At 37.7% G+C, this 24,176-nt stretch overlaps 1 protein-coding gene across 6 annotated transcripts in view; it reads left to right on the top strand.

The window, feature by feature from the left end:
* Positions 1 to 24,176, top strand: part of ADD3 (adducin 3) — a 126,949-nt gene that overhangs the window by 50,675 nt on the left and 52,098 nt on the right. Inside the window, exon 1 of one of the 6 annotated variants that reach the window (XM_007173066.3) lies at positions 19,427 to 19,475. The exons of the other annotated variants lie outside the window; for them this stretch is intronic. The gene's annotated coding sequence lies outside the window, so the exon portion shown is untranslated. Of the gene's footprint in view, positions 1 to 19,426; positions 19,476 to 24,176 lie in introns of those variants that run through there. 6 annotated transcript variants of the gene reach the window in all.

Below are 24,176 nucleotides of genomic sequence, written 5' to 3'. Positions count from 1 at the left end.
GCACAAGGGTTTGTAAACTAGGTAATGACAGACTTTCTAGATGCAACTTTTAAGATATCATCAAGTATATTCTCTAGAAAGATCTGTGCAGGTCTAGAATGGGAACTCTTTAGAATTTTATAAATCAGCTTTTATGAGATATTTAAGTGCAGGGAATGACCTTTCATGGTGAAAAATTTAGTTCCATTTTGCTCTTACTAGTTAATTTAAGTTGCTTTTTAAATAAACTTATATAGAAATATGAAAATTAAAGGGACTATATTTTGCTTTATAAAGGACTTTAATTTTGTCTGTCTTTTGGCTTTTGTTCCCTTTAATTCCACAACATTATTAATAATACCTACCTTTGGATTTGGGCATTTCCTAATGATTTTACCTGTATTCTTCCCATTGAGAACCAAAACATCTTGATTTTGGATTATTTTTTTTTTCAAACGTATACTTGAGTTAATGGTGCCTAAACCCTTCTTGCTAATTTGAACCTCAGTGTGACTTTTTGATCCTAAGATATAAAAAAATGATCCAATAAGCAGAATTTTTTAAACAAATTCTTATGCTATGATTATCATATTATAGAAGCACCCCTATATGCTTCATGTGTGTCAGCATATTCCAAGATGACTCTTTTGTCCCCACTTATCCCAGATGTCCTAGCAGAAGGCAGAAACGGCAAGCTTGGTAGCCCCCACTAAAGGAATTATATTTTGACTAGGGTGAGGGGTGTAGGAGTTGCTGATGTGGATAGCAAGTAGATCTCACCTCCCCACTAAGAAAATTGTCCTGTACGCCCAATGAATCTTCTTGCTTTGGGTTGGTAGGATTAGGAGAAGAACATAGAGGAATCTATTTCTAGGGATTCTTTATTTTTATCTTCATTTCTTCAGTGAGAACCAGTGTGCTAGTTCACCAGTACTCAAATATGACTATTCTTTGAAGTCATCTGGGAAGCTTAAAAGAATACTGATGTTTGGGTCTCACCCCCAAGATTCTGATTTAAATGGAATGGGATGCAGCCTGGGATTTTTAAAAACTCCTCATGTGATTCTGTTTTGCAGTAAAGTTTTAAAATCACTGCTACTATTCAGTACAACAAAACTAGACAAAGCAATTTTTAAAATATACCCTTCACCGTTGTGAGTAGTGTAAGTTCATAGAGGGCAGGAAGCTTGTACTCCACTGTGTCTCAAACATGTAAACTGGTATCTAGTGCAGGATAGGCACTCAGAGAATACTTTTTGCTGAATGAAAGAATATGCTTAAGAATTAGTATAATTTATTTAAAGAACAAACCATTCAAGCATCAATTCTTTGAAATAATCTTAACTATAAGAACTTGTGATAAGTTAGTGATGAAACATGGATCCTTTTTGTGTGTGTGTGTGGAAGAAAAACTGAAACTAGACATTTATTTTTTAAAATATATATAAAAATCCCTGCATGAATATAAAGTGCAAATATGTTCTTATCATTCCCCTTAAGCCTATTTGCACTTGAGATAACCCACTGGGGCAAAATGATTATCCCACTAAGGCTAACTCCTACCATGTGAAACATTTCCTTGGTTTAGTTGTTTTCTCCTTTATCTCTTGAAAAAGATTTTTTTCTGCTTGCTGTATTCATGTATTTTGCTTTTCGTATGTGTGTGTGTGTGAGTGTGTGTGTGTGCATGTGTGTGTTTTAATAAAGGCTGTGCTCTGTCTCCTTTCTTCAGGAAACACCTTTTTTTCTGTGTGATACAGTCAGTTTTTGTCATTTCCACTTTAATGTGAACTAAGAACTCATCCTTTTCCTGTGAAAAGGAAATTTCCCAGCTGTTCATAAATTGTGGAGCCTGTGGTGGCAGAGAGCAAAATCTCAGAAAGAGTTCCTTCTCTCCATTCCACATGTTTTTTTAATTGTTTTTTTCATACAGCTGATCTTTTCATTTCTAATGTGTACCATCTAATTGACAAGATGGTGACTTCCTGTTTGAGAGTGAGCTCTGTTTTTGTGAGTCAGACCCATGGTGATAACACTTTGTAAGGATTGTGGCAACACTGGTGTGCTCTCCTCCTATTGATTTAAAAGGTAAGCTGGGAAAATCAAGCAATTAAAAGGGGTATTCTTTTGAAAGTAATTCTATAGTGTTTTCTTGGTTAAAATGCTCACCGCTTCCTCCCTTCTCTAAGCACACCCATTTGAGCATATCCCTATTTCCTTTGTTTTGAGCCTCTCTTATTTATATACGCAGAATTACCATTTGGAATATGATCTCCTGTTGATTCACTTGAGCACCTCTAATCAGCATCCAAGTATCCAGCTAACTGACTTTTTCAGTATCAAACCCATTCTAAAGTGGAGCTATGTATAAAATAGATAACTAATGAGAACATACTGTATAGCACAGGGAACTCTACTTAATGCACTGTGGTGACCTGAATGGGAAGGAAGTCCAAAAGGGAGGGGATATATGTATATGTATGGCTAATTCATTTTGCTGTACAGTAGAAACTAACACAACATTGTAAAGCAACTATACTCCAAAAAAAATAATTAAAAATAAATAAAGTGGAGCTCTAGGGAGGATCTGCTGTACTACTGCTAAATTATCGTTGGTCCCAGATACACCGTTGCTTTTGCTCATGCTGCTGCTAGTGCCTGGAACACTCTCTCACTGCTTCTTTGCTTGGCTAACTCTTATCCTTTGAAATTATAATTTATAAATCAAATATATATAATTTATAAGTCTCATATAAATTTTATATATTACAATCACACGTTGGCTCCACTATGAAATGCTCCCTTTCCACCTCTGTTGCCCTGGGCCTGGGTTAGGTGTCTTGTTTGTGAGCTTACATAGTGTCCTGCAAAGGATATGAAAGGAAATTCTATTTTTTTTTAGTTATATTTTGATGCCATGGAAACAACTTTCAGAAATGGGAAACTAAAGATCATTCATACAAATATGAATTTCTTAAGAGCCAAGGCTGGTTTTGTCATTCTTACTACAACCTCTTTCCTCAGAAGAGTACAACCAACATAGATTTTTTATTTGGGGACGTCATGGTTAAAGGTTATTCTTGTGGACTCTCAAAAATACTTGTCATCCATAGACTACTGACACTTCATCAAGGCTAATTGAATGCGTGTGTTCAACACAGGCCTGGTCAAAGGGTGAGTGTGTGCTGAATATGTGAAGGGAAGGGAATAGAATTGGGCTTGGGAACATTTATACTTTTTAGGTTGCTACTTCCTGTTCAGCTAAGGAGTGTCCTGTAACTTTTCTGTTAGCTAAGGAGATAGTCCCATAAGCTTGACAGATCACAGCTGTATCCTGTACTTTGTGTGAAAATATATTTGCTTTCCCTCCTGTTCATTTTTCTAATTTCCTAATATATTAAAGTTTATTCCAGTGTTGCATGGAGCAAGGGCTTGGATATATGCCCAGATTAGAATGTGAACATTAGTAAAATACTGGGTTAGAGGCAGAGAGTGAATTAAATATGGAATATGTGTGCTGCAAAGACTGAATGACAAGGAGAAACCCCTTCTGAATAAATTTTTTAAAGAAGGTCCCAAGAACATTTGGAAGTTTTCATGCTATAATTGAAGCAGTTCTATTTCTTTTATAAACCAGACAATTCCTTTACAAAGAACTAAATACTTGCTCTGTATTGTAACCATTCTACCACTTTATTCTCTCTTAAAGCTTCAGAACAACCTCAGGATATTACGTCTTTCATCTTACCATCCTAAAAATCTTTGATTGCCACTGGAATAATACTAATTACCCAGAGCTCCTTCCTTCTTTGGGATTTATATTCTAATGTCTGTTACACTGATAAGTTGCTCTCAACAGTGCAAATTCATTTTTTGACATTAAACAGATAGCTTGGAAATGTTTTTCAGTATCTCATCTCAGTTGGGATGGAATGATTTGTTGATGATTCAGCGGAATGACAATCAACAAGTTCCATAGGAAAGAGGATTCCAATTTGAGCATTCTTTCCTTAATGGCAACTTTAACTTTTATGATAAGAGTGGAAAGAGTACTGGCCTGAAGTCAGGAGATGAGTACTCTGTGTGACCTTAGGTAGCAGCCTTAGGGCCCTGAATTCTCACAGGTGAAAAGAGAGAATTGGACTAGATGACCTTAAAGGTCCCTTCAGCTGTATTTTACATTTTTGGAGCATGAGTTCTCTGCTAGAACAAAATGCAGGTGTCTCTCTCATTATATTAATGGCTATTTCTTCAAACACCCACTATATAATACGAAAGGTGAAAAGAAGGTAAGCCAGTTAAGCTTTTTGATTTAGAAGGATGAAGCCACAGTGTTACAGATGGTTAGGCTCATCCAGCAGAGCCACAAACTACAGCCAAAGTAGACACAGGTAAGGCTGGTGGCCTCCTGACAGTGTAGGTAGTGGACTGGTGGTAGGGGCTAATGGATTGACTTATTCAGTGACCCTCACTTTTATTGGAGTAGGACATTGCAGAAAAGGATTGTCTTCTTTTTCTCTTACTGCTAGTTGGCCTTGGGGAAGTCTAAGTGAGAGAATTGACTGGAGTTAAGCCTTCCTTTGGGAACACAGAATGAGAGCATCTTCAAGAAGTATTTTTATAAGGAGTGAAGCAAATTGGTGCTATACTTCACACAGAGTAAACTTCCTGTAGTGCACATAGTTGCTGTAATACACAGATGAAATCCAGGTGCTTGTAGAGAAATAAGGAATATCCATTTGTATGGAGATCTACCATGACAAATAGACTGGATTAATGAAGGATTAACTGTTTGCTTTTTAAAAATATATATATTTATTTATTTTATTGAGGTATAATTGACTTACAACAGTATGTTAGTTTTAGGTGTACAGCATAATGATTCAATATTTGTATATGCTTTTTTTGCTATAGAGAGGAGGCTTTTCTCTCTTTTAAGCTGTTTTAATTTTTTCAGGTATAAGTTAAACATAACATAGAAAAATGCACAAATCATAAGGTACTACAGCTTGGTGAATATACACAAAGTGAACCCTGTGTAACCTCACCTAGATCAAGAAACGGAACACCAGGAACACCCTGATATGCCTTCTCAGGCATTTCCTCCTCCCTGCAAGGTAGCTGTAATCCTGACGTACCATAGCTTAGCATTGCTTGCTTCTGAGTTTTGTATAAATGGAATCACTCACTGTCTACTCTTTTGTATCTGGCTTCTTTTGCTCAACATTTTTTTCCCCATGTTGCTGCATGTAACAATAGTTCATTCTCATTGTGTGTATTCCATTACATGAACATACAATAATCTACCCATTTCGTTGATGGCCATTCAGATTGCTTCCAGTTTTTAGCTATTAAAAACAATTCTGCCATGAACATTTTTGTGTTGTTTTTGGTGTTCATATGTATGTTTTTCTGTTGAATCTGTTCCTGGGAGAGGAGTGGCTGGATTACAGGGCAGGTGTGTGTCCAGCTTTTGTAGATAATGCCAAACAATTTTCTAAAATGTTTGTACTAATTGCACAAGGATTTGTGGTGTTCAGGAGTCCCAGATGCTCCACATCCTTGCCAATACTTGATATTAACAGTCTATTGTGTTTGTTTTCATTTTAACCTTATTGGTAGATAGCAGTATCTCATTATGATTCTAATTTGTATTTCCCTGATGACTAATGATGTTGGGCACTTCTTTATGTATTTATTGGTCATTTAGATACTCTCTTTTGTGAAGTGCCTGTTCAGATCTTTTACTAATAGGCAGAATTAGGGTGTCATGTTTTATTAGTACTGATTTTAGTGGTTTTGAAAATATTCTAGACAAAGGTAATAGCTCTCTCTCCCCTTCTGAACAATATAAGGATCTTAAAACAGTTTAACTCTTATTCTCCATTCCAATCTTATGTGATGGGGTTTTAGTTCTTTCTTGTTTTAACCCCCTACATTTGTTGTTGGAATTGTTTTGTTTTTTTTTTTTTTTAAAGGATTTTCTTTTTTTTTTTTTTTTTTATAGCTACTTTATTTATTTATTTATTTATTTTTGGCTGTGTTGGGTCTTCGGTTCGTGCGAGGGCTTTCTCCAGTTGCGGCAAGTGGGGGCCACTCTTCATCGTGGTGCGGGGACCACTCTTCATCGCGGTGCGCGGGCCTCTCACCATCGCAGCCCCTCCCGCCGCGGGGCACAGGCTCCAGACGCGCAGGCTCAGCAGCCGTGGCCCACGGGCCCAGCCGCTCCGCGGCATGTGGGATCTTCCCAGACCAGGGCTCGAACCCGTGTCCCCTGCATTAGCAGGCAGACTCTCAACCACTGCGCCACCAGGGAAGCCCCCTTAAAGGATTTTCTTATTTATTTATTTATTTATTTTTATTTTTGGCTGTGTTGGGTCTTCGGTTCGTGCGAGGGCTTTCTCCAGTTGCGGCAAGCGGGGGCCACTCTTCATCGCGGTGCGGGGACCGCTCTTCATCGCGGTGCGCGGGCCTTTCTCTATCGCGGCCCCTCCCGTCGCGGGGCACAGGCTCCAGACGCGCAGGCTCAGCAATTGTGGCTCACGGGCCCAGCTGCTCCGTGGCATGTGGGATCTTCCCAGACCAGGGCTCGAACCCGTGTCCCCTGCATTGGCAGGCAGATTCTCAACCACTGCGCCACCAGGGAAGCCCTGGAATTGTTTTATATAACATTTTTGAAATTACTCACTTGTTTACCAATTTCTTCCCTCACTCCTTCTTCCATCTCAGCTCTTCCTTCCAGTTTTAATTTCTTTCTGAAATTGAAAGTTCCTTTAATGAGCTTATCGAACACTTTAGTGAGACAGTGTTTTATTTTACTTACTCTTGATAGTTTTGTTCGATATGCAGTTCTAGACTGACAGTTATCTTCTCTCAGCGCTTTGTAAATATTATTTGTCTCACGACATATTTATTTTTTCTTTTGACGTCTACTGCAAATCTAATTGTCAGTCCTTTACAGATGATTTGTCTCTGGACAGCTGTGGAAAACTTCTAGGCATGATCTCCTCGAACATGACCCCTGTCCTATTTCCTCTTTAGGAATTCCAGTATGTTGGACTTCTTTATTTTCTATGTTTCTTAGCCTCTCTTTTACATATTCCGTCTCTCTGTGCTTCAGTCTGGCTAGTTTTTTCAAATCTGTATTCCAGCTTATTCTCTTTCCACTTGGGTCTAGTCTACTGTTTATTCCATTCATTACATTTTTTTCAGTTATTCAGTAATTTTTCAAATCTGCTGGTCTTTATAACATCTTGTTTCTTTCTCATGCTTCTAATTCTATCTTTAAGGATTTTGAACATGGTGAAAATACTCATTTTACAGTCTATGTCTCAGTATTCTATTGTCTGCAGTTCTGGGCTTGGGGGAGGTGTCAAATTCTATTCTGTTGTTTCTGCTGACTTTTGTTTAATGTGGTTTGTTTACGCATGTGCTTTGTAATTCTGAATTTTGAACTTGGCAGGATTTTATCTGTGGGAATCCTTAGGTAGCCCGCTTTTGAGAGCACCTTTCTCGAAATATATGTTTCCTTTTCGCCAGGTGTCTGCTGGGGGTGTAAGACCACTTCAGGTTATTCTCTGGGCGTGGGGTTTTGTGGACCATGATGGTGTGTAAATTCAAATCCCGAGTTCTTGGGAGGATAGACCTGTTGTTACAGATTCTCAGGAGAGATTTTTCTTTTCCCACTCAGTGCTCTGGAGAAGACAGATAAGGCTTTTTGGTGGTTGTGTGTGTGTGTGTGTGTTTTAAATTCCCTCTGTTTGTGGACAGATTTTTTTTTTTTTTTTTTTGGTCTACCTTTTAACTGAGGGTATTACCCTTCAGGATTCTGACTTTTGAGAGGAGGGTGGTGGCAGGGAGGTCTAATAACAACTCCCTACTTTCTGGAAAGAACTCTCTTTCTGTCTACCCCTGTAAGTTGTGACTTGAAGAAAACCTGATTTCTAATTTAGCAATTTTTTCTTCATAACATCATTTTCAGAAGACTAGGCAACTTTTACTTTTTCCTTTTGATCCAGTTTACCCTGGTAAATTGATTGACTCTGATTAGGAATTCTTTCATAAGTTTTAAGCTGTTTATATTGCTTTGCGATGTAATTAAGTGTCTAGTTTTTTTGAAATTACTGAAATAAAAGAATAGTTCCATGAGTATTTCTTAATAGTGGTATGATCTGTGTAATGACTTTATATTGAGAGAGGTTTGCTCCTTTGAGCCTTACCTACAGATTTTTGTTGTTAAACCAACGAGTCAGAATGCTAAAGCTGCAGCTGGTTGCTCTGTTCTGACTGTACTAAAAACACTAGGTCTAGGTGCACTGATGGCTTACTGGTTATCTAGGTGCACTGATGGCTTACTGGTTTATCAGGTACATCTTTTGTGTCATGACAAAGGCAAACACTTGACTATGCAGTATCCCTTTTCCAATTCCTGTAGGAAGGTATTCATTAATGCCTAGACGAATGAAGAGATGTGATTAATGTAGTAAATCATCTGCAAAAAGCTTGAAATATCTCTTATGGGGGGGGTTGTTATCAGCTTTCATTTCTGAGAGTGTAGCAAATGTAATAAATAGCTGTTAAACTTTAAATTGAAGAAAGTAATTTGCTTCTGGTAGAAGGCCTATCCAAAATCCGTTCTGTAATTTCTAGCCACATGATTGAAAAATATAGTAGTAAATGTGTATTATCTTATTGCTTCCCACTTCCAGTTTTTTGTGTTTTTTTTAACTTAACAGCAACTTCAAAGGTACTGTTTGGACCTTCTTTTTCCCCTCCCTCTCCCCTTTTTGTTTAAAACATCATGTCATTTATTATATTGGACCAGCAGGAATCAGTTTAAAGGACTCGAGAGCTGTTTTAGATTAATGGCTTGGCAACTTGGAAATAGCCCACTGGAGTCACAGTCCTGCTTATCTTGGAGTAAGTTTTTAAAACTCAGCCATTGAGAATTGTTTCTATAAGCTGCCAAATCAAAAGTTGGATTGAAGAAAAACTACACTGATCCACATCCCCCCAAATTCTTGTCAGTATACTTTGCCGGCATCTTGTTGTTTGAAGGATGGTGTAGTCCACAGGATAAAAAGCTTTATCGTGACAATCAATAAATGATGTGGCTCTGGATTTACATGGACTTTATAGTGTTTTTCCTCAAAGGTCTCAATTTTTCATTTTCATATATAAGGTATTTACTTCTCTTTTTCGTTTAATAGTTTTAAACATGATAGCCATTTATTATATCCTAACTTTTTCTATATTAGAAAAACACCCCTTTTTCCTTCTCCCATTTGTAGGATTGCTCAACCTTTCAGTTAAACAAAACCAAAATTGTTCACTTGCTCAGTGTTCCACCCCCTTGAAATAAGCCGCATAGCTCCGTGTGGGTGTGCCGGCCTCAGACTGCTGCAGCAGTTACTTGATCCTCCTTATCTCTTGGCTCCTTAGTTGTCTCTTCATCTACTGTCTTAGCCCCTCCTTTTTCCTCTTCCACCCAGTTTTTATACTGCTTTAGTCACCTCCCTTCTCAAAGGCTCAAGAGCAGTTCTCATAAGGTTTTTTTTTTTCCCCTTTTCTCTAAATATTTTGAGGAAGTTACTTATACACTGTCCAAAGATACATGTTTCATTGAGAAATTCCTACACTAGGATTAAACCTCTCAGTTCAAACATTTTGCAGGAGGTCTTTTTTTTCTTTTTTGTCAGAGCTTAGGTATTATATGTGTGAATTCATGAATATAAAGTACAGATAGTGCTTGCTTTATGTAAAATATGTGCTCTAAAAAATTGGCTGTATCCTAATATATTAAATGCAGGCGAGATTACTATTTAAAAGAACTTGGCAAAGGAATCTTTAGAATAAAGAAGTCACATAATGTAAGTAATCCTACTTTAATTTTTCTGTTTTAGATTTTTTTCACTCAGGTTGTCATATAGTGTGCATTGTAAATGATCTTCATAATATTCTCCATAAAAATGGGAGATTTGTTACTTATGTGTACTTTGATGTGGAAACATATCTTAAATTTTAACTTTACGGCATTTTCACATCAGTAGTAACTTGATCAAAATGGGTGGTCTATTCTCAGCTATTTAACATGGCATTCTTTTCACCTTTCATCAGATTAGCCACATTTTCCAATCCACAAAAGTAGTCTTTCTCGTATGTATCAGCATCTTTCTGGGCCAGTGAACTTGAGCATTTAGGTGCCTTACAAACACAATGCTTGTGATCAGTTGTGTTTTTCTTTTTTTTTTCCTAGCCCCTCCCATTGAATCAACCATGCTTTATACTTGATACCATTAAGGCTTTGAGCTCATAGGGTGTGGTATATCTGTGCCAGGTGGACCAAGTCTTTGTTTACTGACCTTTGTGTTAACCTAGGGCATTCTTAAGCCTCCTTTCATGATGATACGGTGGCAGATTGCAGTTGGACTGGCTTCAAGATAATTGGTCTTAATTATTTCTAAGTCATTGGTTAGTGCAGTGTAAGAACAAGCATTGTTCCAAGAAAGGATATAAATGGCTTTTGAGTTTCTTTTCTTAGCATGCAAGTCAAAAGATTAGGGTGAAAGCAAAAGCACATGGTACAAAACTATATGGTTTGCTAGTAGATTGTAGGGTTCCTCTAGCTTAAATTATATGAACCACTGTTAAGCTGTTAACTAGTGACAATTTTGATTTCCTTTTTGTATTAATGGCAATCTGTAATACTTTTATTTAAAGTAAAACCGTGTGATAAAGGACAGGTTTATTAAGTATGCTGCTTACATTTCCTTTCTGTATTAATGGCAATCTGTAATACTTTTATTTAAAGTAAAACCGTGTGATAAAGGACAGGTTTATTAAGTATGCTGCTTTGCATATCTGTCTGCCCCCCACCCCTCATACCTACTCATCCTTTTAAGACCAGACTCCAGTGCAACTTCTCAGGAATCTTTCATATTGGCTCCTTTCTGAGTTTGTAATACATCTATAATAATACAGTATACTATATAAATTTTTAAGAAACTGTCTCTCCCTTCTTCCTCCCCGAACCCACTAAGTTGCTAGTATTTTAGAATCAGGGATCATGTCTCATTCATGTCTTGCATTCTCCAACTGTACCACCTCCTCAGTTGTAGCACATGATAGGTGTTGAATGAGTTGTTGTTCAAAGAATAAATGAATTTAAGCAGAAAAGTAGAGAAATTAGTTGATGAATTGACTAACCTACTTAGAATTTAAAGATAATTTTTTAAAATCTAAAATCAGAGTAGATTAAAATCAGTATAGTATAGATTTGGCACAGAACAAGTTGATATTCTCCAACTTTAGTAACATTTGGGGGCAGGAAGTATGATGCAGTAAACTGAAGTGTCTCCAGATGCAAAGAAGAGATGTGTTTATAGGCTACTTTTGTTTTTGTGTTTGTTTTTATTTTAATTAAACCTCCTATCATGCTGTCAGTTTGCCTGAGGAAATAGAAAGTTGGCAAATCTACCAACCATCCATGGATACTTTCACTGAGGCGTTGAGGAATGGGAGTGAAGATGGGGAGAAAATTCCTAAACCTGTCTCTTGCCCTGTCTTGGAAAGAGCTTATGATAGGATTTGGTGACTCAAAGCTGTTTTAGTTTTAGAGGATGGGATGTGGTTCTTGTCATGGTTGGGCAGCACGTGCTCTAGAGCAGCAGTCCCCAACCTTTTTGGCACCAGGGGCTGGTTTCCTGGAAGACAGTTTTTCCACAGACCGCGGGGTTGGGGGAGGGGGATGATTCAGGCAGTAATGCCAGCGATGGGGAGCAGCAGATGAAGCTTTGCTCACTCGCCCACCGCTCACCCCCTGCTGTGCGGCCTGGTTCCTAACAGGCCACGGATACTAGACCCCTGCTCCAGAGCTTGATCCTGGAGAAGTAAGATTGTTAGTCCTGTAAATCCTGTGATTTGTCAGCTTGGCCTCCTACCTATCTTATTAGCAGTCTTTGAAGCTAAGTACTTGAATCTGGAAGGAAGAGAATACTTAAATTCCCCAAGATTAAAAAACTAATTTGGTATGTCTTTTTTTACTGGGTAAGTCATTTGAAATATGACACATATTTTTCCAACTAAAGAGTTTTTTCCTCATACTTAGAAAAAGCAACAATTAAAAAATGGCTGAGTGATTTAATCAATGCCTAAGTAATGAAGCCTCCATAAAAGCCCAAGTGGATAGGGTACAGAGAGGTTCTGGGTTGGTGAAAACTTGGAGATCTTGGGGGGGGGGCTTACTCAATCAGAGAGAGCATGGAAGCTCAGCACCCTTTCCCCATTCCTTGTTCTATGTATCTCTTCTATCTGGCTCTTCCTGAGTATCCTTTTATAATAAACTGGTAATCTAGTAAGTAAAAAAAAAAAAAAAAAAAAAAAAAAAAAAAAAAAAAATGGCTGCATAGTCCCATACCCTTAGATGGTGCAGATCAAAACAAAAGTAATACTTTTAACAAGAAATTGCACGTGTCATGAATGTTTCATATGTTGCATGGCCATATTACATTTTATTTTTGCTTGTTTTCTGTTCTGTTTTTGGACTTTTTCTCAAAGCAAAAATTATTTGTGAATGCAGGTTTTTTAATAGCACGTAAATATTTATTCTTCACTTTTTTCTGTGGTTTTTTTTTTTCTTTTCGTGTAGTCTTTGCCATCTTTTAAGGGGTGGTTAATGAAATGCATTGTTTTTGGAAGTATTATGCCATAGTTGAGTCAAAGTCATATTTTTTTCCACTTGGAGTTTGGCAACCTTCAGATACAATATAAGCTCACTAGTTCGGTTAATTTTTGTCTTAAATTGGGATCATGCCTAATCTTAGACCCAGTGTTTTACTGAATTTCAGCCTCAGCTCCATTAGACTTAACTCGCCAATCATTGTATGTTATGTTGAATACATTTCTTTTTAATCCAGAAAAAAAGACCTGTTTTGAACATTAACCAAGTCTGAGTTATCCCCAACCTTTTCTATAATATGACTTTTTTATAATTGCTTCCTCTTTAAATCCTGTATTACCTCTTTTGACAGATAACCATCTATCAAATATTAAATAGGCAAAGGACATTGTTCATTTACCATCCATAATATTTTTTGAACTTGCCCTGTGCTAGGTCCTGAGGGACCCTGCCTTGCAGGTTCCCACAGCACATGTGAGAGCTATATCCGTGAACAGCCAATTGTGAGTCAGTGTAATGAGTGCTATGTTGGAGGTAAGCCAGAGGGCTGTGGGACTTGAGGCTTTAAACTTCAAAGTGGAGGCTTCTAGGAAGCTTTCCTTCATAAATCCATCTTTGCAAGGGAGGCAAAACCAGAGTATTCCTAAAGGAGAAACTACAGAATGTAGCCAGAGATGCCTGCAGACAAGAGTTCATTTCACCAACTTGGTGAGGCTCTCATTATCTTCTGAAGCAAGAACACCATGGTCAGCATTTTTATCAAGGAGTTATCCATGTTGTATTATCACTTCTGAGAACAATTAGTTTGGGGAAAAAAAGCCATGCCGAGAGTAAGAGCCACTCTTTCGCACTCCTGCATGTTCTCGGGCCATCTCTGGCTTATGTTTCATAACTCCGGGCGGCGAACTGTTCTGTGAAAATAACTCCTACGTAGAAGTCACACACCTCTTATCACCTCAGCTTTGGTTTGTTTTTTGTCTAGGCCTTTTTTTCTGCCATTGAGTTTTGCTCCCTCTGTTGAATCTCTTGCACTGTTTGGTTACCCCTCAACTGTTTGGGTCTTCTTTAATGCAGAGCCTCCCCATGCTGTGTGTAAAATAGGCCTAATATGAAAATGACTTGTAATGAAACATCACTACTCTGCTTTTTATCTCCATTGCCACTAGTTGTGTGACCTTATTTGCTTAACCTCCTTGAGTCTCAGTATTCTCATCTATAAAAGGAGCATAATAGTACTGCCTGATAGGGTTGTCGTGGGTGGTGCATGGGATAAGTATATAAAGCACACAGCACACTGAATTATTCCAGTGGCACTTCAGCTGCTTAGTGGCAGTCACTTCTTTGAGAACACAAAAGTTTACACACAGTTGGCTTTTATTTTTTTATTTTATTTTATTCATTCATTCATTCATTCATTCATTCATTTTGGGCTGCCTTGGGTCTTCGTTGCTGTACGCAGGCTTTCTCTAGTTGCGGCTAGTGGGGGCTTCTCATTGCGGTGGCTTCTATTGTTGCGGAGTACGGGCTCTAGGCATGCACAGGCTTCAGTAGTTGTGGCTCTCAGGCTGTAGAGCGCAGGCTCAGTAGTTGTGGCACATGGGCTTAGTTGCTCCGCGGCATGTGGGATCTTCCCGGACCAGGGCTCGAACCCGTGTCCCCTGCATTGGCAGGCGGATTCTTAACCACTGCGCCACCAGGGAAGTCCACAGTTGGCTTTTAATCTTTTCTAAATTTCATGCCTTTTAATATGCCCTGTGATCATCTCCCTGCCCCCCATTTTTCTGGCACTTTGCTTTCCTTTTTTGGTGAGTGTTCAGACTTAGTTGTTTTGCTACTTTGACCGTAACCGAATACGGATTTACCCAGGCATATCTATTCAGCAGATACTTACGGATGGTTTCAGTGTGCTAAGCTCTGTGCTAGGCTTTGGGATACAGAGGCCCTCCCATTCAAGTAGGGGAAACACATGGAAGCAGCCTGCTGGGATGAGGAGTTCTGTAATGCTGTTATTTAAAGCATTATGGAAACACAGATGAAGGAGCTTTAAATTTGTTCTGAGTAAATCAGGAAAGTAGGTTAGATTTTAACTGGACCGTCTCATTTGGTGGATAAAAGGAAGATCAGTCCAGGCAAAGGGAGCCGTTTATGCAAAGACAGGTAAGGATATAAGGTACATATAGTCACTATGAAGTCAAAAGTCTGTGCTTCTCTCCCCCCACCACTCCAGTTCTGTCATAAAGGCAAACAGAAAAAGAGTAGCCTTTGTTTTTTTTTTAGATGTGAAAAACGGCTTGCCTCAGTGCTGTTATTTTCTTTGCATATATATGCAAAATGAGAGCAAATGTCGGGGTAGCACAAGGACTTAGAAGCAATATGTGAAAGTGCATATTCTTGAACTGTGCTTCGTATTGTCAATCTTCCCTCCACTTCCTGTGTTTCCTTCCTTTGATCACTTACAATATGCCGGGCACTTTACAAATGTTATCTCTTTTAATCCATAAAACTTTATGAATTAAGATTTTCCTTGTTTTGCAGGTGAGAAAACTGAGACTCAAAGGAGTTTAAAAAAAACAAAACCAAAAAACTTGTTTAAGATGTATAGCCTGTAAGTGGTTGAGCTCTTCCTCTGAACCAGCATTATCTCCAAAGTTTGTTCTCTTCACCCTAAAATGAAGTGTAGAGCTGCTGCCTAAGAGCCTTAGACTAGGTCCACCCAGTAAATTACTGAGTAGTTGGATGACTGGTACAGGCAGCCAAAACTTTGTAAGTTTTGTTTCCTTCACCTAAGAAATTGAGTAATTGGAGCAGATGAGTCTACACTTCCTTTTAACTTTATGATTTCTTCTTTGGCTCCTTCCATCTATTTGGTTCATATCTGATCATTTTGTTCAGCCAAGTATAAGTTATGTGACGTAGTGGAGAATGTTCTGATGCACAGGTTGCGAAGGCATGACTACTTGGAGTTGTTTAAAATCACTTTTAAAATCAAAATAGTGATTGCCTCTGGGAATGTGGGAGAAGGGTATTGCCTGGGAAGAGGCATGAGAGAAGTTTTCTGGGGTGAAGGTAATGTTCTATATCTTGACAGGAGTTGGGGTTATACAAGTGTACACTTAGATTTCTGTATTTCATTGTATGTACATTTTACATCAAAAGAAAAAAGCGATAAGCAAATACTGAACTCTAGGTAATGATATGTATGCTGAAGTATTTGGGGGAAGTATACTAATGCTTGTAATTTACTTTAAATGCACGAAAGGTGAGATAGATTAATGGATGGTAAGATGAATGGGTAGTTGAAGAGATACGTGATAAAATAAGTATAGTACAGTGTTAGCTTACTGTAAAATTCTTTCAAATTTGCTGTATATGTAAAATTTTTAAGAATAAAATAGTAAATCCATATATATTAGTATTAAATATTATCATAATAAATTGTTGAGGGAAAAAAATCACTTTAAATATGAGCTGACAATTTCATATCTCCAGCCTCCTCTCCTGAATGGTCTTTGTTAATGCTACCCAAGGCTCTAGTTAGACTATCATGAGTTTAAGTGACCTGATTTCAACAGCTCAGAGAGACCTTTTCTTTCCTCAGCCAACCTTGTAGGTGGGGAAGTTCCTTCCCTTAGACATTTCAAACTAGTCTGTGTCCCACAGAGCTGAAGTTTGCCAAGCAAAGCTCGTCTCTGTGGCTGTTTGAGTCACTAATAGTTATACCATATTTCTATAAGTTAGTGTCACCATCAGCCAAAGGTTAAACTTTTCTTCTCCTCCCCTTTCCTACCCCAGATATATCCTCGATCAGATGGTGTTTGTTAAGGAAAAAACCCTTTTTTGGTTTTGTGCTTTGTTTTCAGTCTACCACTTGTTTGAGATGCCTTCTATTTCTTTAACAAATCACACTTCGTGCTTTCACAGCACTTTAGTTGGAGACAGCTTCTCATTGTGCTGGTTTGAGTTCTGGCACTTGAGAGCATCTTCATTCTGAAGATTACAGAATGTCTCTCTCATACTTGGAGCAGAGAGCTTTTCTTCTTTTCACTGGTTAAGCCCTATCCCCTAGTGGTGCCCAAATTGAGTGTGCCATCCAAGTTGTGCTTGAAAATATACTGGCATTAGGAGTACGTGAACTCTTGTGCAGCAAAAGGGGAGAGGGGAGGTGCTTAGAACAATGAATTCAATCATGGGATACCTAGTGTCATATAAAAAAAAAAAACAGTAAAATAGCTTAAATATGTTTTGAATTATTTTGTTCTAAAAATGTCATCTTTTTCTTTTCTCTAACTTTCAGGACAATAATTAACCACAAGTCATTTTACATACTGAAAACACAAGTTATTTGACTCACTGTATATTTGAAAATACAATGTAACAAAACGACATTTTACAAGACTTAAGTGAAACAGACATTTTGAGATAAAATTGGAGTTGGAGTGCAGGGAGAGAAGGGGATAGAATACTCCTTGAGTTGCACATGAGTCTCTGGCACTCAGTAGAGAGTATTTTTATTTAAAACCCACAAAACTGAATGGGAGAGGAAAGGAGAAGTTTGATTACTTGACTGTTACACTAGAAGATTGGATCTGTAAATTTACCTGAATCCCTGAAACGGGCAGGTATTTGTAGGTGCCAAATAATGTCAGAACTAACCAAGAAAAACTTGCTTTTCTGCATGACTGGTGAAAGCATTGGTTCCCAACAACTTTCACGTTTATAAGGATTTTGTTTTGAGACTAACTACACATTGGGCAAGCAGCTGTGTAGTCCAGAAAGTATTGGCTGGATTTAGTGTGCTAGGGGCATGTGGATTCCGAGCAGTGTCACACCTTGTCTATGCCAGTAAATCAGAGTGTCTGTTCTTGATACTAAATCTGATGTCATTGGCAGATTTTCCTCCTTATTGGTAGGGTGATATTCAGACAGGATAATTTTTTTGTGTGTATTTTCCTCTCTCTGTGATTGAGGTGTTTTTATGGTTTCTTTTTCTTTTCTTTCTTTCTTTCTTTTTTTTTTTAAGCTATGAAATAATACTGGCAAGTCCCAAGAAAACTAGATCTGGATTTCATTTTGTCTCTTCAACTCTGTGTGATCTTGTGCACATTCCTGACATGTTACAAACAGCTTGTGTCTCTGAATATGCAGTATCAATTTTCAGTGGTGAAAGCCCCAAAAGGAAACAGACTGATTCTTCCATGCACAAACAGCTGGGCAGTTGTGGATGGAATTAATTGCTGATATGTATTGGCTGTGTTTTTCTTCTCTTGTCATTTCCTTTGCAGCTGTGAAAGTGAAGTTTGACTTGAAAACAGACATTTCCAGCAGTGCAAATCCAGAAAGTATCAAGATGGGATTCTTCAAATGTAATATCCAACTGCTACCTTTGAGTTGTTCAGTTTGGGGGTTAGGTGGGGAAGAGCAAGGGATGGCAGCAGGCAATTCATAATTATATATATGGATGAAAAAAATAATTATATCAGGCACTTGGACTATGAAAGGAGGATTTTGGAACGGGTTAACTTATTATGGCAAGAGTGACCTCATAATCCAACAACAGACGAAATCAGTCAGCACCTACCCGCAGGATGCTGAAAGAGGGTGTTCTAGGCCATCTCTCAAAATATTGAAATATTCAATACTCCAGACTGATTTATTGTTCCAGTGTGAGGGAGTAGCAGTTGGAGAGGGTAATGTGACAACATGTATCATTAAAAATATTTTCCTGGTCTTCTCCCAAAGCTTTTTCCATTGTTTGTTTTAAATTCTATGTAAATGATTATATAGCTTATTTTTTACATGCTTGGGTATTCTACTGAGAAACCTATTTTTTTATTTCATGGGTTATAAGAGTTCAGTTAAAAGTAACTGTTGGTGCATCTCTGAACGTGCATACAGAAAGTAGTATTGATTAAAATCATTTTGAACAATAATCGGATGTTTAATAATAGTTTCAATAACTGAAATTTTAAACGCTATTAAAGATTTTTAGACAGTACGTATACATCCTCCTGAATATCTTATTTGGAAATAAATCAGAAAAAAATTAAAAATCAAAACTTATGGAATTATTTGCAAAAGTGGGTGATTGCAAATTTTTTAAAGCATAGTATGCGTATTAATGATTTTCATCAAAATGATTTCCCCTTTTATGTGTTTATTTCAATATTAAAGCATCAGTCAAATCCCTTATTTTTGAAGGCAATTCTTGCTAATTAGTTGATAAGAAAATGCTTTTATTGTTTCTGTATTGCCAGGAGAACTAGAGCATTGGTAGAGAAGGTTAGGTAATGCTTGATAATGTTCAGGTCCCCTGTCTTGGCCACCTAGGCCAAAGTCAAGTTCTAGAGTAGCGTTGCTGACACCTTGAGATATGCAGAAGCTGCTGTTGCTAAACTTAGCAGTTGGCATGGTTGGACTTCCTTTACAGTAGTCCACTTCCACCTAACATTCTGTTGGCTGAGCTGCATGATCTACCTTGCATTTTATCTTTACTTTCCTCACGAAAAAGAAATGTCTATATTTCATTCCATGGCAGGAAAGCTGAACTTTCCCCCCATTTCTATGAAGAGGGTTTAACCCAATTAATTTTGACTCTGAGGCACTGAAAAACGTTGTGGCAACATTAACGTGCCGTTTGCTCTCACTGAAGTCGGCCTGGGTGTGTTGTTTCCCCCAGAGTGGGCTCCACCCCTGCTCTAACCGCACCGTGTGGATATCTCACTGTTTAAAACAAAGTTCATTTTTAGGGCAGCATTGCATCAGAATTGCCACACAAAAACCAGCTTAAGATATGTGCGGCAGCTTCCATTCTTCTTAATAAGTAAGTACAAAATTGTCTATTGTAATACCGATAGCTCACAGCTTAGGGGGAAGCATAGATAAGATAGATGGTTAATTTTGTGCCAGCTGCTAGCAACGTGCAATATTCTTCTTGGGGAGGAGCCTGTGGCTTTATCACTCACTTAAATTTTTTCCTGTTAGTTTGCTTTTTACCCCCCTTGAACTGTTTACTGAATTGTTCTTAATTGTTTGGGGGATGACATTGACTGTTTAAGGAAAATACTGGTAGTCTCTCAAATGTGCTAGTTATTTAAGATAAAAATGCTTAAAAATATTGCACTGAATTTATTGGACTCATTAATAGCATAATCTGGCAATACTGTATTTCGAGACATCGTGGCATGAACTCTGTGTGTAAGAGTGGGTTCATTGAATTAAAAAAAGGCAGCATCTAAAGAGCCTTTATTTCTGTCATAATGATGCTTTGTCCTCCTGCTGTTGGGTATTTGTCAGAGGAGTTGGGGAAGGCTGCAGCCCAAAGTTCTGCTCTGTGCCTTGTCTGTGCCTCTGTGTTCTTTCTAGAGTTTGTGAAGTGAACGGTAAGTTGAACTATAGGAGATTGATTGTTATTCAGTGAGGTCCACATTCAGCAATATTTCTTTGCAAATGGGGTCTAACCTTTCTTCTCGCATATTGGAGTTCTCTTTGTAGTTGGGTTTTAAATGCCTGTGAAGTGTTTAATTACGCACTGATCAAAGTGGGCACGTTGGGAGAGAGGTTGTGCTTTGTGATGTCCCTACTGTTGTCTTCCTCTCTTGCGTGTTCATTGTGTCCCCTTGTGGGGCAAACACACCCATTCAGTACAAGCAAGTTGAATCATTTGCCTTAGTTGAAATCTAAAGCTGCGGGCTGAAAACGGCAGATTTCTGTAAAGCTTGCAGGGGTGGCATTGTGTCATCCTTTCTGGACTTAAACTTCCTAGGATTTCCTTGCTTCAGCTTCTTCTTGGCTGAATTACTACTCTTTGGTAGTAGTAATGTGTTTAGCTATTTTCTAACATCACAAGGATGTAAGAATAAAGTAAAAGCCTGATATCATAGAAAAAAGCACTAGGCTGGGAATTAAGAGGCACCAAGGCATTTGTCATTCTTACAAATGACATGAAAACTAAAGCTTTGCTTCAAATAAATTGTATATATCAGAAATTTTGGAAATTTACTGTTTAATATCTGAGCAGTAGAATTAGTATATAAGTGATGTCCTCAACAAGAAAATAAATTTTCAGGCAGGAACTAGGTGAACCTCTTGCCACAGGTGTCATGTAGACATTTATTAAACATTGCCTGTTATACTCAGTGTACAATTATTAGTTGTATAGCCTTGGGTAAGTGGCTTTCAATATTTTTTTTTTAAAATATATTTTGCATCACGACCCAATACATGTACCACATACACACCACTTAATCTCTAAAATAAATTTCTCTTAACAGTGCAAAACACACACTGCTATATTTTCTGTTCTGATTTATTTTTTAAAAATGTGTTTCAATCCACTGAGCTAGATGACCTCTACTGTCCCTTTGAACTCTAGGAGAATATAGTTACTCCTAGACTTTTATAGTTGCTCCAGAGCAAAGCTTGCCAACTAGTTTGCTGTTAAATACTGAAATTAGAAGATTTTCTAGATAGATTTTTATTTGGAAATTTTGTAGAAAGTCAATAGCTAATATCTAATAATACTCTATCTTATTTTTTTCTTGTAATAATTATGTAATATAGAGAAAATGGAGTGGGTTTTTTTTTTACTTAGCCCTATTATATAGCTGCCCCCAAACCCCCTCCTCTTTACTCCAGTATGCTATACAAATTTTATTTATGCACACTGTATTAGTGAAAACTAACGTGACATGAAAAGGGTTAGGAAGTCTTTTCTAGAGAAATAAACTGTGTATCACGTAGATTAGATACAGAGTATCAAATTACCCTTGATAGACCCCATCTTTGTCTTCCTCAGAGTTTTCCCAGGGCTCTAGAGAAGTTCCCTTCTCTGCTTTAATGTACTTCTAAAAAGTATTCATTTTATAACTTAAAAAATGCACATGGTAAAAAGATGAAACAATATAAAGGGCATATGACAAAACGGCTCTTTCTTACCCTAATCTTTGAACGCTGTGCTCCAGTGGGGAGTTTCTTCTCTGTTTTTCCAGAAAATTTCTGTGAATATGAGTGGATTTTAAAAATCCAAATAAAATTATACTACACACACCATTATGTATCTGCCTCATTCTTTTTAATGGTTGTATGGTACTTCAGTGTATGGATGGGTATACTATATTTAATCATTCATCTTTTGATAGGTATCTGGATTATTTCCAAGTTGTTCCCTTTCTCCCCATCAGGTATACTTAGGCCATCAGCCTTCTCTCCTACCTCCATTTTGGGACAGAACCCAGAACCTAGGTGCTATTGGAAAGGGGTGATAGTGCTGTGTGGAAATGGAAAAACCCCTCACCAACTTAACCTCCTCTGGCTAGAACACCAAAAGTAGGCCCCACTGTCCCAGCCATTCATGAGTGGGTAAGACTGCCCTAAGAGTCATTTTTCAGCAGATTAATGAAATAACATTGGGTTCAAAGTCTGGTAACTGGAGTGTGAGGTTGTGAGCCTGTCACTTAACCCCCTTGATCCTCAGTTTTACCGTCTATTGAGTATAAAATGAAAGATTGGAATAGATGAGTTTTAATGTCCCTTCCAGCTGTAATAGTTACATAGTATTTTTTTTAATATTGACTTAAGCTGTATAACCCAAATTGTATGAAGTTTCTGTTATTTAAATTAAAAACATCTTTTGTGTATATTGTGTGGTCTGTAATTTGTTTGACCTGCCATATGGCCTAAGCTATTTGAAAGTTTAAGAATGTGGGGAAAAAAAAAGAGAGAGAGAGAGAAGTTGAATAGTATACTATATTTTACATAAACTCTCCTTTTCTAAAAAATTACTTTCAAAAGTATAAAATCCATTCCAGAAGTAAAAGCAAATCTTTTTATCAAGTTTGAATACTTGAGGAGAAGATTCTGAGGTGATGTTTGTTTTTAAAGTGGATCTTTGTAATTTTCAATGAATCCAGCCATTCAGAGTTAATCCTGAGGGCTTTGAAACTTGGCTTCAGTCCCCTTGTTTAAATTGTTTTCACATTCTAGCCCTCTAATCCATCTCTCTGTTTCACTGAATGCTAAAATTGATGTTGCTTGACATAGCTAAAGTTTTCTGACTTCGTGCTGAGGAAGCAGCCTTAGAGGTGAACTGTGCACTACCATCCTGCCAGCAAAGTTATCAAGTTACACAGCAAAGTTATAAAGTAACCGAAGCAGGAATTTTTGCTGCATCACATGTAGGATGTTTAACATTACCTGTTTCACAATTTTATTCTTATAATTCCATCAAACGACAGCTGTCCTGAAAGCAAAATGGAATAAGAATTCATCGTTTGATTTATATAATTACAACAGGAAGATAAAAAGACATTTTCTTGGCCTGGAGGTAGGGGAGTCTGTGTGTTTTCATGCTGGTGACACCCTAGCTTCTTAGCAGAAGGCTTGACATACCTTGAATAAGTATACTTCCCTAAAACCCGAGAGATTATTTGTTATCCAAATAATGCTAGAATTCTGTGTCAATTTTCATATCAATTGTTTGACATAGTTCAGTTTAGCAAAATGTGTTGAGGACCTTCTAGGAGGCAAGCACTGCATTAAAAGGTGGGAGAACCTAGATGACAGAGACAGTCTCACTGGAATGTACCAAAATGACAACTGTTCTTAGTTCTTCTATTGTTGGAGTGTTCCAATATCCACTGGTAAGTGGAACTGGGCAGAGAAAGTTCTCCAAGTTTGAGTCTGTGAAAATAGATGGAAAAAAAGTACATTTTCAGTATTTAAAAAGGGGTACTAATGTCTTGTTAGGGCAGTGTCAGTTACTCTTCTGTGTCTGGATCTGCTAGTGACATCAGTTTCTCACTAATCAAATTCTAAATGAAATAAGCCCATTTGTGATGTGTGGATTAATTGAGCCCCAATTTTTGCCTACCGTTGCAATTATTGTACCTTGTATGTTATAATGGCTTGAACAATTGCTTGTAGGAAACTAACCTTGAAAATGGTCACACTGTGTCTTTATGACACATTCCAATATCTTCTTTGTCATGTTACCTTATCCATTGTGGCATTTACGACTAAGGAAATTCTCCAGAGTCAGAAATATGCAGGATACTGCTGCCTACAGGATGTTGAACAAACTTTGTCTAAAACATTTGAAACCATTTTAGAAAAACAGTCCTATGATAGCAGAATCAGTCAAATAGACTGTAGTTTGAGCTGAAGCAGAAAGCCTTTTTAAACAAGAGAGAAGAAAAAGTCTAATCATTACTCTGGTCTGTTATGTATGCAATCTCAGAAGGGACTGCTTTTTCTCCTTTAAAGCCCCGCTTTTGGCTAGGGTCCTGTGACACACAGTGGGAATTCACTTCCTATCAGGAAACGCTGTTTTTCAATGTATTATCTTGTTGAGACAACCACAGTGGACAATAGGCTATTAATGTATTAGAACAACAAGTGTCATAACTAAGCCAATATTTGTTTTGTTTTGAGTGTTGCCCTAAAAAAAAAAAAGAAAGAAAAAAAAAAACTTTGGCCGAGCTTCAGAATACATTTGATCATCCGTAACTGCTGGGTACAAAAGCCA

This window comes from Balaenoptera acutorostrata, chromosome 16 (assembly GCF_949987535.1).
Source record: "Balaenoptera acutorostrata chromosome 16, mBalAcu1.1, whole genome shotgun sequence".
Taxonomy (NCBI): domain Eukaryota; kingdom Metazoa; phylum Chordata; class Mammalia; order Artiodactyla; family Balaenopteridae; genus Balaenoptera; species Balaenoptera acutorostrata.
This window is presented reverse-complemented; position numbering and strand designations above follow the sequence as displayed.